At 45.5% G+C, this 15,015-nt stretch overlaps 2 protein-coding genes across 5 annotated transcripts in view; both read left to right on the top strand.

The window, feature by feature from the left end:
* The first annotated feature begins 16 nt into the window (after window positions 1–16).
* LOC105693618 (neurocalcin homolog) overlaps window positions 17–15,015 on the top strand; it is a 35,004-nt gene continuing 20,005 nt past the window's right edge. Inside the window, exon 1 of one of the 2 annotated variants that reach the window (XM_048654778.1) lies at window positions 17–41. The gene's annotated coding sequence lies outside the window, so the exon portion shown is untranslated. Of the gene's footprint in view, window positions 42–328; window positions 482–15,015 lie in introns of those variants that run through there. The other variant, XM_012413661.3, reaches the window with a different exon arrangement.
* The window catches only part of LOC105693619 (neuronal calcium sensor 2), a 30,187-nt gene continuing 15,665 nt past the window's right edge, over window positions 494–15,015 (top strand). The window contains exon 1 of one of the 3 annotated variants that reach the window (XM_012413664.3): window positions 494–1,091. The gene's annotated coding sequence lies outside the window, so the exon portion shown is untranslated. Of the gene's footprint in view, window positions 1,092–13,053; window positions 13,806–15,015 lie in introns of those variants that run through there. The other 2 variants (XM_012413665.3, XM_012413663.3) reach the window with 2 other exon arrangements.

Consider the following 15,015-nt stretch of genomic DNA (forward strand, 5'->3'; position numbering starts at 1 on the left):
CCCTGGGGATGGTAATGATCTACCGAAACAAAACGTGTAGTGTGAGTGGTTCTTTATTATTTTCAAGGTCATTACTGAAGTGTCATGTACACTGATATATAGTATAATTGACATTATCTATCAGTGGTAATGCAATGGTATATCGATCTACAGTTACACATAAACTGATAAACATATGAGAGGTGGATAAATGATTACACGGCCTCGTCAATAGGAAAAATAGGCGCCTTTTGGTTTGTGAGGATTGAAAATGTACAATATCGTTATTCGTGATTCGGTAACATAATTATTTGAACCTGTGGTTGAGGGCAGAGCGATCGAGACGCCGCCACCGAGTTGAGGTCAGAGCAAAGAGCTAGGGGTCTCCGCTGACTGAAATTTCAATATGGCAACCGTTGTAATGTCTGCATGAGTTTGTGTGTTGAAAATGTTTTGAATATCGTAACGTAATCGTGACAACCGGTCGACGTATCGTGCATAGGTTAGTAGGTTCTATGCGTCGCCCAAGTCGAACCCCGTTTTCGGCAAATCGTGCCAATGATCTACTCCTCATCACTGAATACCAGAGATTGCTCGATGATCTCTTGCCATTGCCAAATTCCCCGCTCTCGGGGGTAGAATCGTTATCGCTGCTTCGTCAAGATTTACCACCAATATTTCGTTCCCCGATCCCCGTGCGCACAATGTGAACCCCTCGTTACATCACCGATTTACTTGTTATTTTTAGCCAAATTAATCCCTTCTACTATTCGTCGAAATAACCGAAGGATGGATGGAACGCATGTTTTGTTATTGTATGTAGAATGTCTGTCAGTTGTCTCTGCGAGGATGTGAGAATATTAAAATGATGAAATAGGTATGTGTGGGCATCAAGAGAGAAGAAAATCGGCTGTCAGCGGTCCCTCTTCGTGGGATCATCCTCCTCCCCTGGGGTTCCTCGTGCGTTGAAAAATCAACCCTGCGAAAAAGTGATCAAGTGTGCAATATATCTGAACTGTCAGAGACTGTCGGTGATGTGCTTCCGATATGGTTTATTCCCGATCGTCAACACACGGTCAACAAATTCCACCAAAAAGTATCCGTCCCCCTTGGTGAGTAAAAAATTATTCAATCGATACAAGATACTTGTAAAAAAGATAGCACTCGTCCCCGTAGATTGTAGGTTATGTGTATCTCTTAATTTCCATATGGATGGTATAAGGAATAACGTCGCAACCGATATTTTTGAGAAGAAAATTGTGCTATCGATATATTTTCATAATGTGGGAGGCGCTTCACGTTTTGGCAATAGTTTGAAAAAAGGTTTTTTGCTGGTTGGAACCTTTTTGCTTATCCCCGTTTATATAGACGCTCTTTTGCTCTTATCAACTGTCACGGATGCATCATGTTATCTAACAATTTTTCCTATTTTCAATATTCAGTCTAGACGATCCATTCCGTTCAACATTACATTCATACAAATGATCCTCCTTCTCGCCCTGGTCCCGTCTTTTCTCTTCACCCTGCCTATTTTTTAGTCTCTGCCACAGTGCCACTTACATCCTCAAAACGTTGCGAACTTTTCGCAATTGGTCATTATTTTTTCGCTCAGATTTCCTTGTCAAATTGTTTCCCTCTCCAGTTATCCACATACACGAGGAAGTTCCTTTCTACACTACTCTACATGTACGCGATTATCGCCTACAGTATCGACTTGTTCAAATAATGACCAAAGTGTAAACTCTTCCATTGTGTGTATTGAACCTTATCAAATTAATTGGCTGAGGTTTATCAGGCCTATATAGCGAGCGCGCGTTCTCGCGATACATAGTTCCGATTTGGAAGCCGCACAATGTTACGTTTTATTCGGGTTTGAGTTGAAAGGATACGTTTTAGAAAATGGGCACAAGGATGAAAATCACGCTCGTCCGTCTGGTGTGGGAAAATTCAGCCACAACGCCCCTGACCTTTTCTAAGTTCTTCAGTCAAAAAATGCAACGTTCCATTTTTGCTTTTCGCTCATTCGCCACATAATTATGTCCCTCTCATCCGGCACATGAATCTTGCATGCAATTTTACGCTTACACGCATACCGACTTAACGCGTACGAATGACGTCATAATTGAAATCAACCTACCCATACGTATGTTTTGTTAACAGAGACGGTTTGGTCAGCTGTATATTTTTTCATCCATGAACACCACGCAGGATGTGCTTTATACGGTGCGTGTACGGCGAACTCATGTATACACCTGTACATACTTCTTGTACGCCACACGAATCCGTATCTCTCTCTCTCTCCCCCTCTCTCTTTATGGTTGATTTTATGTTATTGTTAATGTTTAATTTTAGTTTTAATTTTACTTGTTAATTTGTGCTTTTGTTAATCATTGTTTTTCTTGTTTTTATTTTTGAGTTTGCATTGAGTTTTCCTTTGTAAAATATATGTCTGTAGATATACTTAGGGAGCTTGCTCCAATGCTGAATAAATCTGCTTTTCACTTTATCTCTCTCTCTCTCTCTCTCCCTCCCTCCCGCCCTCCTTCTTTCCCTCTCTAACCCATCGTCAAACTGATAACTCGAACTCGACTCTCTCGGGGCCGATTCTCTGCCTCCCTACCTATTCTGTGTCTTATTGTAAGTATGCAGCGTAAACTTTTATCCAGGTATTCGCATACGCATTAGATTTATCACGCAATGAGATCCAGATTTCGTCACGTTGTTGAATACACGTGTATTCCTTCGAGGCAGACTTCCGAAGACGGGCCAATGAGTTTGGTAATGAATTTGTCGAAAATTAGAGCATACCTGCACCTCAAGTTTCATCTGGTCGACTATAATACTTATTCGTTACCAAAAAGGTAACGGCGGTCAATTATGCGCTATTGAGAAATGTGATTAATCCCTACCGGATTTATACTCGTCAATACCCGCTGCAAATACGCAAATCTGCAGTTCAGCGAGGTGATGTTACCCTTCGGCAATATAGATTGGGATGTATTATTAGTCGAAAGCGTCGCGAGCACGCCTACTAATGTAACATTTTCCCGTTCAGCCGAGTCATATTGTAGTAGGTGGCCAAGGCAGGGCTGCCCAGATGATAGGCTGGCGGAAGATCGCGGGGCTAGCCTTCGGTCTATAATTACTATTATTATCCTATAGGAGGTGGCATAAAATTAACGTCCCCGTATACGCGTCTCGAACGAAACCTACATCGGTCAGTCGTCGGTTCAACGTGTGGGTCGCTCGCTTTGCGATACATTATTTCGCCAACAAGTGGCATTGGTATGCTCTCTCTCTCTCTGTAGAGACTATACATGTACCACGTAGATGATACACCGTGCATTGTTCAATCGGGCAACAGTACTACTCGGTTCCGATTCCTTCTTTTCTCAACGTGCGTGAGCGTCCATGTGAGCGATGGGTGATCCTTCCTTTTTATCGTACATTAGGGTGGTCTATGAAAAAAAATTTCCGTCTCCCGACTCAAAAGTTACTTTCAGGCATGAAACGAACACTCCCCAAAGCGTAGCTCGATATCTCAACACTCCACGCCGAGCAAAGACTTTTCATTTTGAGCACTTGCAGCCAACTTACATCCGACCAGACCTCATTTATCCACTAGGATTACGAGAAAACTATGTCAATGCTTTTTTGTAGAGAATTGAATTTCCTGTACAAGAATATGTACATCGACATTGAAAAAAAATTTCTTCCCACCTTCGAACGGTAAAAACGGAGAAGAAAAAATTCCACTTGCTATTTAGATGGGAAAATGAAATGTCTTTGCGCGTCTCTTAGAGCATAGGTACATGGCACGGAGGCAGCATGTCCTGACCACCGCAATATTGAAATCCCGTACTAAGCAAGTGCCTATAATGATACAGCGAGCGATGAATTCCTACCATCCCTATCTCTTTCCGGTGTATTCCTATATCGGTTGCAAGCCGAAAGAGACGGGGATGATCGAAGTTTATATTTCTCTGTCCTGGTTGCTCGTCACACTTTTCAGCCATTGGACTCCCTTCGTGCCATGTATGCCCTAAGGTGCGGATCGATCGTTGTCTCGTCGCTCTGCCTTTCTCCCCGTAGAGAAGGCGCTGGCAACGAATTCAGACTCGAATTCGATGGCAGTGGCTTGCGCGCCAAGAGTTCCGGTCACAGAGTGAATTCGTCGGTAAGGTCGGTGGAACTACCCCCGCTACGAGCTGTGCACGGTAAGGTCATAGAGAAACCCCATTGCAACGCGGAGCGAACAATCCCGTGGTGGACTATATGTACCGACAGCTTGCGGTTTGACCGGCTCGCTGAAAATCTGCTGCCGAGCTTGCGAGACTTGTGCAAGCTTTGGTACAAGTTTCAGGGATCAATACTATACAAGAAGAGGCTAAAGTCTTCGAATATTCAGTCGAATGGACGTTGCCCCGAGACGAGAACCGCTTATACGGAAAAATTCAGAATTGTCGTCGTTATCATCATCTTTTTCGACGTCTTTCGCATGCTCGTCATACACCGCATGTTTGTCATCGTTGTCGTCGTCATTCTCATCACCAATAATTTTGAATCTAACGTTTCACACCTGGCGAAGAATCGTTTCTCGAGAAAAAGGAAAATCCCCGCTATGCTATGTCGAATACATATCGTGTATTGCGCAATTTAGAAAGAACCAGTTGATCCGAGACCTCGTGGCTACATCCGTTTTAGTATCGAGCCGTTCGGAGGGGGCGAGGGAGGAGCTCTCATCATTCTCTCGTCATCATTTGCCTTTCTTTCGAGCCGTTGATCGAATGTCACCCATATATCGAGGTTCCAATGAGAGGTTCAGCTCGCTCTCCGGTGGTTGAGTCTAGGCCAGTTAATGGTTCACTGACCGCCACGTAAAAGCACTTGGCACCCACCATTTTGTTTGCTGTGTGTTCCCGTCTTTTTCTCATTATCAATAACGTGCCGTATATCAATTATCAGCGCTCATTATCAATTCCCGTGGTGGAATACCTCTCATTATATGTTATAGATCTCCAAATACAGACTTGTAAATTTTATGTTTCGTCTAATAATTCATTGATTACTATGCAATGAATGAAATGATCGAAGAAATTGCCGTAACGTTAGAATAGTTGAAATTCTTTGTAAAGACTTGAAGAAGTAATCGTGTGCTTTGAATGATACATATACATATCCAAATAGGTATACCGGCGTATAGGCTTACGTTTCGTTTCGTTGGATTTTTTTGGGGACAAGACTTGGAACTTCTTCATACGAACAATAGAAGTATTAAACATACATCAGATTTGTACACAGAGTCACCGGCCCTCTGCAGAACGATCTAAAGGGGTAGAAATTCAAAGCGTGCTCGGTAGCTGGTCTCCCATTTATTTCCATGCTGGTTTTTCCTACATCACGTAGTTTGCATGGAACACTACTTCATAGTAGGGACGTATATTATACCGGTATATACAGGCGAAAGCGATATGACCTCTTACCGCAGGAGCTGAGATTAAAAAAAAAAGTTCATATCGGGTGGTCGCGTGTTAATCTGTGTTCCACAGGAACGTATAAGTAGGGGAATCAGATGCTCGATAAGAAAAATCGATTTTCCCTCAAACATTACCATGTAAATGCCGTTTTTTCTATAGAGGCTATGGATCGAGCGTGCTTGAGTTTAATAATTGTTCAGAGCGTGGCTGCGAATTTCACCCTATACTCGACTCGTCAAGGCGTTATGGTAATTGCGGATACTTTTGAGTGATTCAAGATCCGTGTATTCGTCACCGGGAGAGATCGTATAACGTCGCGTTGACGACTGATACCCAGTCGCATTCTCTGTTACCCGTTTTGCGTTACTTTCGCTGATCGAACGAAGGTTGCATGACCCTCCCGTGCACGAGTACGTATGCAGGTCACACGTGAACAGCGCGATGCACTTAAGATAGCGCAAAAGCCTCAGATCTCCCGAGTCAACCGATGCGATCGCGAGCGAAATTAAAAAAAATTCTTCAGCTCACATCCATCCTTCTTCGCTCTCAACTCCTGGCGCCTCTTTCTTTGATTCCGTTCGAACAAAACGAGCTATTTCCATAATCAAGCCGAGGTTAGTTTCAAGGCTAATACGATTCGTCATTAATTCTATCTTTTCTTTTACCATTGTAACCGTGTATTGTGTCGAAGGTATACAGAGTTCGTACGCCGTTGTCACTTCCAGTTTTGAACCGTTCAAGGTTTTGAAATTTTTTTTTGTCCAAGCCGATGGAGTGTCCTCGGATATAACGAGCGAAAAGTCACGCGCTGCCTTATGCTTTCGTACTACATATTCGTCGTTCGACCTTGTAGTAGCTTGCAAGAAAAGCACTTCAGTGTCAACCGAAGGCTGTTCTCTCGGTGCTCTGGAAAAAATCCCACTTTCGTTTATCGACCACGTAAATCGTAAATATTCTATGCTACGCGTGTGACTTCACCTTGTACGTCACTTTCGCCCGATCTTAATATCCCTTATTTTTCTTCTCCGAAATTCAGGCAGATAACATTCTCGTATCAGGCGTACGTACACGTTCGCGATGACTTACCTCCCCATCCCCCCCGTGAGCAACGCTTCCGTTTTCCAGTGACGCAGCCGCTTTACGTAGACACGAGGGTGTACGTACCTCGGTCCGTCATGCGGTGAACTTACAATTATCGTAGCTACGATTATACGTACAATGCGGCTTCAGGTATCGCGAGTGGCACGCATTGCCATGATTGAACCATAGTAATGCGAGGAGATTTCTTCAATCTATGTAGGCCATCGAATTACAACCGATTGTGAACGTAAGTTCACATTTTGCGGTCTCGGGTGGGCAGCATGCCATGGTAGCTGTAGTGACGCACGTGCAACGATGATCGGATCGTAGCAACGCCTGACTCGTTCGACTTTGCCCGTGAGATTTCATCTCCGATCTGAATTTGGAGACTCTTGATCAGAATTCGATATTGCTTGCAAAAAAATGTGCGAAAAAGTATCCGGATATTATAAAATTCGGCTCGCAAGTGTTTCGTGCGTAATTTTGTACAAGACTTGAAATTACCGGTATAGCAAAGAAGATTGAACATTCGCACGATGGACCGTACGACAGATATGCGATCACGGTGATATCCTTGGTTCGTTTCACGTTATTTTTTTTAAATTCCCCTGCGGTACGCCTCGCCCCGTGATAGTATCGCACTGGTCACGAAATTCAGCGAGATTTTGACCACTTTCTCATAGCTAAATTCAAGTGATCCTTCGATCACCTTGCGCAGTGTATAACAATTCGGAACCTTGCCAAGGTCATGTGTACGGTTTCGAACGAATATAACATCAGACCCCGGAATCAACTTGCTCGGATCACTCGGTATCCAATGTCCTCGAATATAAGTCGCACTTGTCCCATTTTCGACGTAGATCCGTTCGTATACCTCTATTTTCACCAAGCATTATTACCGAGTGATCAGCCGCTGGAGAATCCTGAGGTCCTCGCGGTATCTCGTCGTCCTTCACTCCGTCATTTTTAACGACCCCTTAGCGCGTAGGGGCGTTCAGGCTTTCGCTTCGTGCTTATTGCGGGCGATACGTCGAATCATGACCCGAACCAGGACCAGAGCCGGTACACGTAGCGGGCGTTCATGTCGGTGTCGTAATTACGCGCGCCTCTAAAGTCCCGCGGATCGATTTTCTTTCGCCGCGTGCCAGTTGCAAACTGCAGACTCTCAGGTTCCTCCTATCCACCCACCCAACAGCTCCGCCGGTTATTAATTCGACGTTCGTTGTAGCGGTGCGGAGCCGAGGTGGTGAGACGTATTCGCGTGTATGAAATAACTTGCAATAATTTTAATGGCAACTGCCACCGGTGATTATTACATCCTTTCAATTATACTTCCGCGCGGGGATATCGGCGCGCGGGTTCCTTCTGCCGTATCGATTTTTTTCATACCCAAGCTTTTATTTTGAAATGTAAAACGGATGCGAGGGGTTCAGGTATAGAAATAATCAAAAATCACCGGATACGTCTACCAATACCTCGACGTTGAAAATATCCGTACCATAGACACAGTATCGCCGATCGAGGTCTAAATAAACTAGTCTCGCAAATATTTCGGTCAAATTGCGCCGTGCCTTTGCCATACTCGAGAATTTCCGCAAATATCGAACCGCAGACCTCCCGACAGAGCTGTTTATCATTGCAGCTCGAAGAGATTCGACTCGTATCGCATTTCCAATACGAATCGGTCTGCGGACTCGAAGTCATTCGAAATTTTCCGTAACAATAGCAAAATAATAAGTCCGTTCTCGCGGGTATTCTCTAAACGCAGGCTCTCTTCGGTATTTCGGCGGTGAGAAAAATTGGAGAGGCTGCGTACCGATACATTTCAACCCTCACGGCGACAATGATGCGACACTATACTTTTCAGAGGGAGAAACTTCGCCGATATGTCGAAGCGTTGGTTACTTTTTATATCCGTCGCGATTCGGTTCTCTTCGGGGTACGTTGCGGGAAACATAAAAATCTTTCAAGCTCGACAGCGTCGAATGAGGTTTCGTTCAGCGGATATCGTCGTCGTTCCTCGGTAATCGACGGTGTTCTCTTCTCGAATCTTGAATAGGATCGTTCGACATCGCGGCGCGGTCACGTAACGATATGCCGTTCCCGCTGCGGTATTCAAATTTTACCGAGTTGTCATTCCATTTCAATGCGCTGCAACGTCGCGTCGTTGAAGTATGTACCGCCATATCAAACTCCAAAATCAACGCGATGACGAAACGCCTACTTTATAGTCAAGAAGAATGTACGTCTCGCCCGTACCGTGGATATCTACGTTGGATTCGCAACTATAAAAATACGAACGAGCCTCCGTTAGGACAAAAATATTTCACGGGGGCAAGGGGTGTTCGCCGGGGGCGCAACAATGCGCAATGCCGTTGTACGAGACTTTCCTTTTCCCAGTTGACCCACGTCAGGCGGTCAGGGGGTGTTTCTCCTGCCGCCGCCGCTATTGCTCATCCTCTGGCGTTTCCACCGTCTCCCTCCTCGCCGCATTCTCTCCTCGTACTCTTCCTCGCTCCTCCGGCCGAGGGTGGCTCGACCCGCGGAGGTCTCCCGCAGGTGGGCGGCGATCGATAACTCGACGCCGACCCAGCTGTACCCGAGGAGGAATCGGGCCTGGAAATACCGTCGTTCCGTTTTTGCAGTCTTGCGTTGCGGCACCGCGAGAAATAATATTTCTCTTCGACTAAATTATGTTGCGTAGAGTAGGCTGACGGGGCCGCCGTTTCTCTTTTCCATTTTAATCCCCATTCATTTTCAATTCCTCGATCGCCGGGGCGAGAGGGAGAGGGGTGAACAGGTAGATGGTTTCGGAGCAACGGCGTGCAGAGTTGAAGGTGAGGAACAAAAATTAGCGAAGGTCCTGAGCAGGAAATATTCATATCGCTCGTATCCCTGGGTGTCTTCCCTTTGCCGAATTGTCGAAATTTACAGGAAGACGAAGAAGTGCCTGCCACCAAAAATTGCGCTACCTGTACCTCGATAATTCCTCTTTTTCGATGCTTTGATCCGATGCTACTTCTGAACAGAAGCAGCTCGTGAGTTTATCAGCTGTTGGATTCAACCTTGTAAGTCTTTCCGTATCTGGGTATCGAACGTTCGAACGTATACCACAGGTAAATAGTTCAGCTTGCATTTTCTCTGGGCTTGTTGCCCCGTGGCAACCTTATGCGACTTTCTCCTCGTACCGGGTCAACCAGATACATATTAACGGAATCGCGCACGAGACGAAACTCGCGATCATTCCACAGCTACAGCATGCGTAGCGACTTAATCGTAGAGAGTTGGCGGAATTATCCTGCGCTTGGGGTGCTCAATGGAAGCGGCGTATGATACTGCTGGGAAATCAGGTATACCTATGCTCGGTCAGTTGAACCGCGGTTGAACACCAGACGTGTCTCGCATACTCGATATTAAAGAGCACCTGGCTCGTTCCCTATGTATATTTCGTGGGTGGAATTTCATAATTAGTGAAATGCAAGAAATAAACGACTCGTTTTTAGTTGAATCGCGTGCTCAATCATTGACTACGTTCGTCATCGGCGCGTCGCAAGGTGTGGTTAGATCAAACAAAGTTGACTTTAAATTGCGGATCGATTTTCATACCTTCCAACCTTCCTGTTGTATCATACGCTGGATCGCAGTGGGTCAGATGACGCTTATTATCTGTAAATTTATACAGAGATTGGATGATTTGTTTTTTTTCTCCTTTTTTTTTTTTAAATTCGCATGGCAAACGGTACGAAGTGATTATCGATGCACCGGTGTGAGTATAATTGACACGTAACGAACAATCGGTACCTACCTGCCGACTATTACTGATTCAAATCTGAGGGTTGCGCGCTACGTGCGTAGTCCGGGGACAAATATATTCCGCAACGTTTTAATGGTTCGATACCAACGCGATTCATCGATCGATTTACCGTTTGATTGACGCAGGTATTGCCCCGAATAGTTGATTTCACTATTTTTCCATAAACTGGAGAAATAAGAGTAGACCGGCGCTTCGTTCGCTTACACGGCGATCAGCAACAATGGATTTCATTTGCGAGCAATTCAAACCGTTCTACAACGTTCTCTTTAATTTTAAGATGGACATTGGACACGAAACTGTCATTTCGGAACCATTTACGCGTCGTTCGCATGGTTTATTGTACAATTAGTACGGAGGCGTTTACGGTGGCGTCAGCGGCATGTTGAACCGCTGAATATTGCGGGACACGACGCTCTTCGAGACAACGTCGTCAGCAATTCGTTATCTGCGGGCTAATTAAGAGCTCCGCTCTCCAAATATCTTTCTCATCCAATCACGTTCCTATAGCATCGCCAGTATTGGCGTAGAAGTTCCGCTAACATTCCTGTTCATTTCGCTATCGATAGGGCGAGAGAATAAAGTAGTTTACTTTCGAAGGGGACCAAATGTAAAAGAGCGATCGACCGATACGACGTATCGAGATCGAATTGACGGTCGAACGACGCTCGTCGCAAGTCCAACGTACCAAATATATTATTCACGGGTATGAAAACATTTCATCGCGAGATCATTGCAATTCGCTTATCACCGGTCATCCCAGCGTTGATGTACGGTGTTGTCGCACAGGCGACATCATATCTTCTATGACCAGTTCTTCTCGCACGTTGCGATTCAACCCTTTCCGCGAGGGTACAGGGTGCCGGGATTGTCGCTGTAGTGTTGGATGCTTACTTTGAGAAATCTGATTCGTTTTTATCGGAAAAATGTTTGAAAAAATTTCATTCGGAGCCGCTTCGCATGATACACGGCGAGTATAATTTTATTTATTCGTCAATTTCATCCGCTTTTCAACCATCTCCTGTGGTTTAATTTTCTCAGTTGTCTCCGTCCGCATAACCGTTATCTAATCTTCATCCTGAACTGCTGATATTTATGGTCGTATTGCGGTCATTTATTCCTGGAACAGAGACAGTGCTATGCGGTTGACATTTTTCCCACCTAACAATATCAAGGCGATTGTACACGAATACAGGTGGAAATTCGTTTCATTGTCGGTGACATTACCATGTTACGTCACGTAAGGAATTGATTTCGTTCACCAACCTCTCCGCGATTACACCGCTCCCGCACATATCGGCTTTTCATTCACACGGTGATAATATGCACAGAATCAGCGTACCGCCGTTGCAGTCGCATAATAATTACCGAATCTACGACAATCGGACAATACAGCGAAGCGAATCGTTGAAATTGGTCCGCACTTTTGTCGACCACACCTAAAACATTTCTGTGATTCGAAATCGTAAAAGCATACGCCTCGCCGTTACGAGCTCTTATCGTCTATCGTTATACGATGCACGCTCCAGTTTGTCACCTCTTTGATCAAGATTAGTTATTATTTTGTCTGCGATTACGAACTCTATACTTCTGTTTCCGACTATGAAACATTTTTTCGTTAATCGCGGCTACGGCTCACCCCTGTAGTCCTCTTTTCGTATCTGCTTCTATTTTCGTACAAGGTATCAGCAGGAAAAGTTCTTTCGATTAGTAGAAAGGTCAAAGATGAGGAAGCGAATTCGGGGCAGCAGCGGGTAGCGGTTCTGATAATATCTGAGGATCTATCCAACTGAGCGTGTATCGAACATCCAAAGCTGGGCAGAATCTTTTTGCTTAGCGGATAAGTTTGACGTGATCGAAGATTATTCGCTCATATTACGATTGTGAATAGGGAGGGGTCATTCCGCGGCCACTCCGTTCCAGAAACTATTTCAATATCGTCGAACAGGATACGGTAGCTATACGTCGGAACGATAGAGGAGTCGGTGATTCTGCCGTGAAAAAATCGAATCAGATCAAATGACGAGCAATAGATAGAAAACGAGAAACTGAAACTTGCAGTAACCCAGTTGCGCCAGTGGCCTCAGATCCAGGGCGCACACGCATTTTGAATAACGGTCCTTCTGTAAATAATCATCTTCGAAGGATGCAAAAATAATCAATTTATTTTTTTGGTACTCGTAATAACAGGAACATTCGCTCGCGATGCTGTACGGAAAGTCTTTCCTCGCGACTTTGTCAATTCCCCCCCCTGTTCGTCTCACAATCAGTCGGGAACCAGCTTCTTTACGGCCTCGAGCAAGCAGCGTTAGGAAGCAAGGGAAGGACGGTCTCGAACAAACCGGACAGCGGAAGGGCACCCCACTATCTCCGGATCACAGACGCTCAGACGCGCAGCTTTTTGAAGTAGATTATCGTTCGCACAATGACGACGTACGATGTCGGGGATCCTATTTCCGATAGAGTTGATCTCTTAGGAATTGAAAACCTGACCGATTCTTCGCTTCGCAGCCGCTTCTCGGCGTTCGCTCGTCAAACTTAATCTCCACTTCCCCGTCATAATCTCTGTCCACGGATTTTCGTGCGTACCCGTGCCGCTTCCTTCCACTCCCGGGTGCTCCGCGTTCGGGGGTTGAAATAAAGTCGAGGCGAGGCCTCGCCTTCCATGCCTCCTGTCTCATGGCTGGTTTCGCAAGCTCGCGTGCCTCGGAGCTTCGCGGTATTCAGCACGCAGGATCCGTGCCTCCGGTGACGGCGAGCCGGGCGCGCGCGACCCTGGAGATACTCGGCGGGGACACAACGGGGAGTCGGCGTCACACCGTTGCGATGCTAGTAGCCCGCTTGCTCTCGTACGAACGGAACACAGCGTCGCTATATCGCCTCCAGCCTCAGTTTTAACAATCAATGCGAAATCGACTAATTTCAACAACGGGGTAATTAAAATTCAGGAGTCCGGTAGTCGGGTGTTGGAACAAGTGAATCGATAATTAACGGTTGGAGAAATTGTCGAATGAAGGATTTCAAACGTCGGCTATCAATGGCACGTCCGGACAACGGAACTAGTGGAATCGTCGTCAGCCGAGGTGTAGCGAGAGCGTGATACGAATCTATTGAGATAAGTTTGCAGAAATCCGACTAGTGGATGTTGGCATTGCATCGAGGATAACTTCGTTTTATAGTGGTAAAACCATTTCCCCGTTACCTTCGAGAAGATCGAATTTCGGCTGCGCTATTTCCTACCCAGGGATCAGTGTTCATTTGCAACGTGTGTAAAGTGTACGTTATAATTACTGGAGCTTAAACTATTCGACAACGTTCGTCGTATTGTATGGTATTCGGCGTGAGGTACTAGTGCGCGAAGCTAGGAGGTGGGCTCCGGGACATAATCTCGGGGAACTTGTTTCATCGGTGGTCCTGCCACAAGTACGTACGAGCCAAGCTGTTTTCCACTGCCATAGGTAATTGAAACATATCCGTCCGTGTCCGTCCCAGCCCCACGATCGAGGAGCGATGATCAACCCAGTTCAGTTTCCGTTGCATTCGAAAAATTTGCTCGCCAAACGAACGTATCGTTACGCAGTTGCAACTGATTCGTTATCGAACAAAAATGAATAGCCAAACCCTAGAAATATGAACCGCGAATCGCTCGATAGGTCAGACAAACCCGGTCCTCTTTCACTTCTCTCTTATCCCGAAGTCTGCAGCTGGCGTGCCCAACTGCATCAAAGTGCAGACACAATTCCATCAGCGTTTCGATCAACCCATGGAATAAGTCCCGGCAATCCTGATCATTCATTCCTTGAAATCTGGCCATTTTCGAATGACGAGGGACCGAATATCGCTTCATCATTCTATTCAACGAATTTTGGTTCGAATGGAAGGCATCGGCGACACGTATGCGGCGCGTGAAATCAGATGCCTCGAAATATTAAGGAGAGTCTACGAAAGTCCGAGCTCTGCACGTTATCAGACGATTTACGAACGAACCAAGTGCCACAAATTTTTCACACAAATGCCTGTTCGATCGTTCCGGCTCGGATTAGCTCGTCGATGACTTCACTTGTTGGACGGGATGTTGATTCCGATGGCAAGGCAGTAGGTATTGGCCGATGGTCGTTAATCGCAATATTCATCGTTGGAAGTAATTTAAACAATGTTTCCGCTATGTGCTAGCGTGTTACTTGTACTGGTAAAGAAAAGAAGTAAGACAGAACACATTGAATAAAATGGAACAAAGCAAACAACCGCGTTATCCTTCATGACGGTCGACCTTCACCGAGGAGGTTGCAGTTGTGAGGCAGCTTTACTCTAGATAAACTCAACTGTGGAAACGTGTGCAGTCTATAGGTTTGGTCGCATAGCATGGCTGCTCAAAATATGACTTAATAAAGTTTTTCCGCAACTCCCGAAACTCCGTACAGAATTGAAGAGATATCGAATCGGTCGTCTCGTTGGTACAGGTGTTTCAGAACGATGCTCTTACTATTACCGATTTTGTGTCAACGAGGTAAAATCGGTATCGTAAAAGCTACGATTGGTTTCCTCACTTTCTTATGCAGGGGTAATCGTGCATGCCCAAATCCCGAACGACGGTTTATACTATTTCTCGTGAAACTTGCGTCGATGCTCAGAGCGCAATACAACATACTACGAATTCGGGTTGCCTGT

Source organism: Athalia rosae, chromosome 4 (genome assembly GCF_917208135.1).
Source record: "Athalia rosae chromosome 4, iyAthRosa1.1, whole genome shotgun sequence".
In the NCBI taxonomy this organism is placed as follows: Eukaryota; Metazoa; Arthropoda; class Insecta; order Hymenoptera; family Athaliidae; genus Athalia; species Athalia rosae.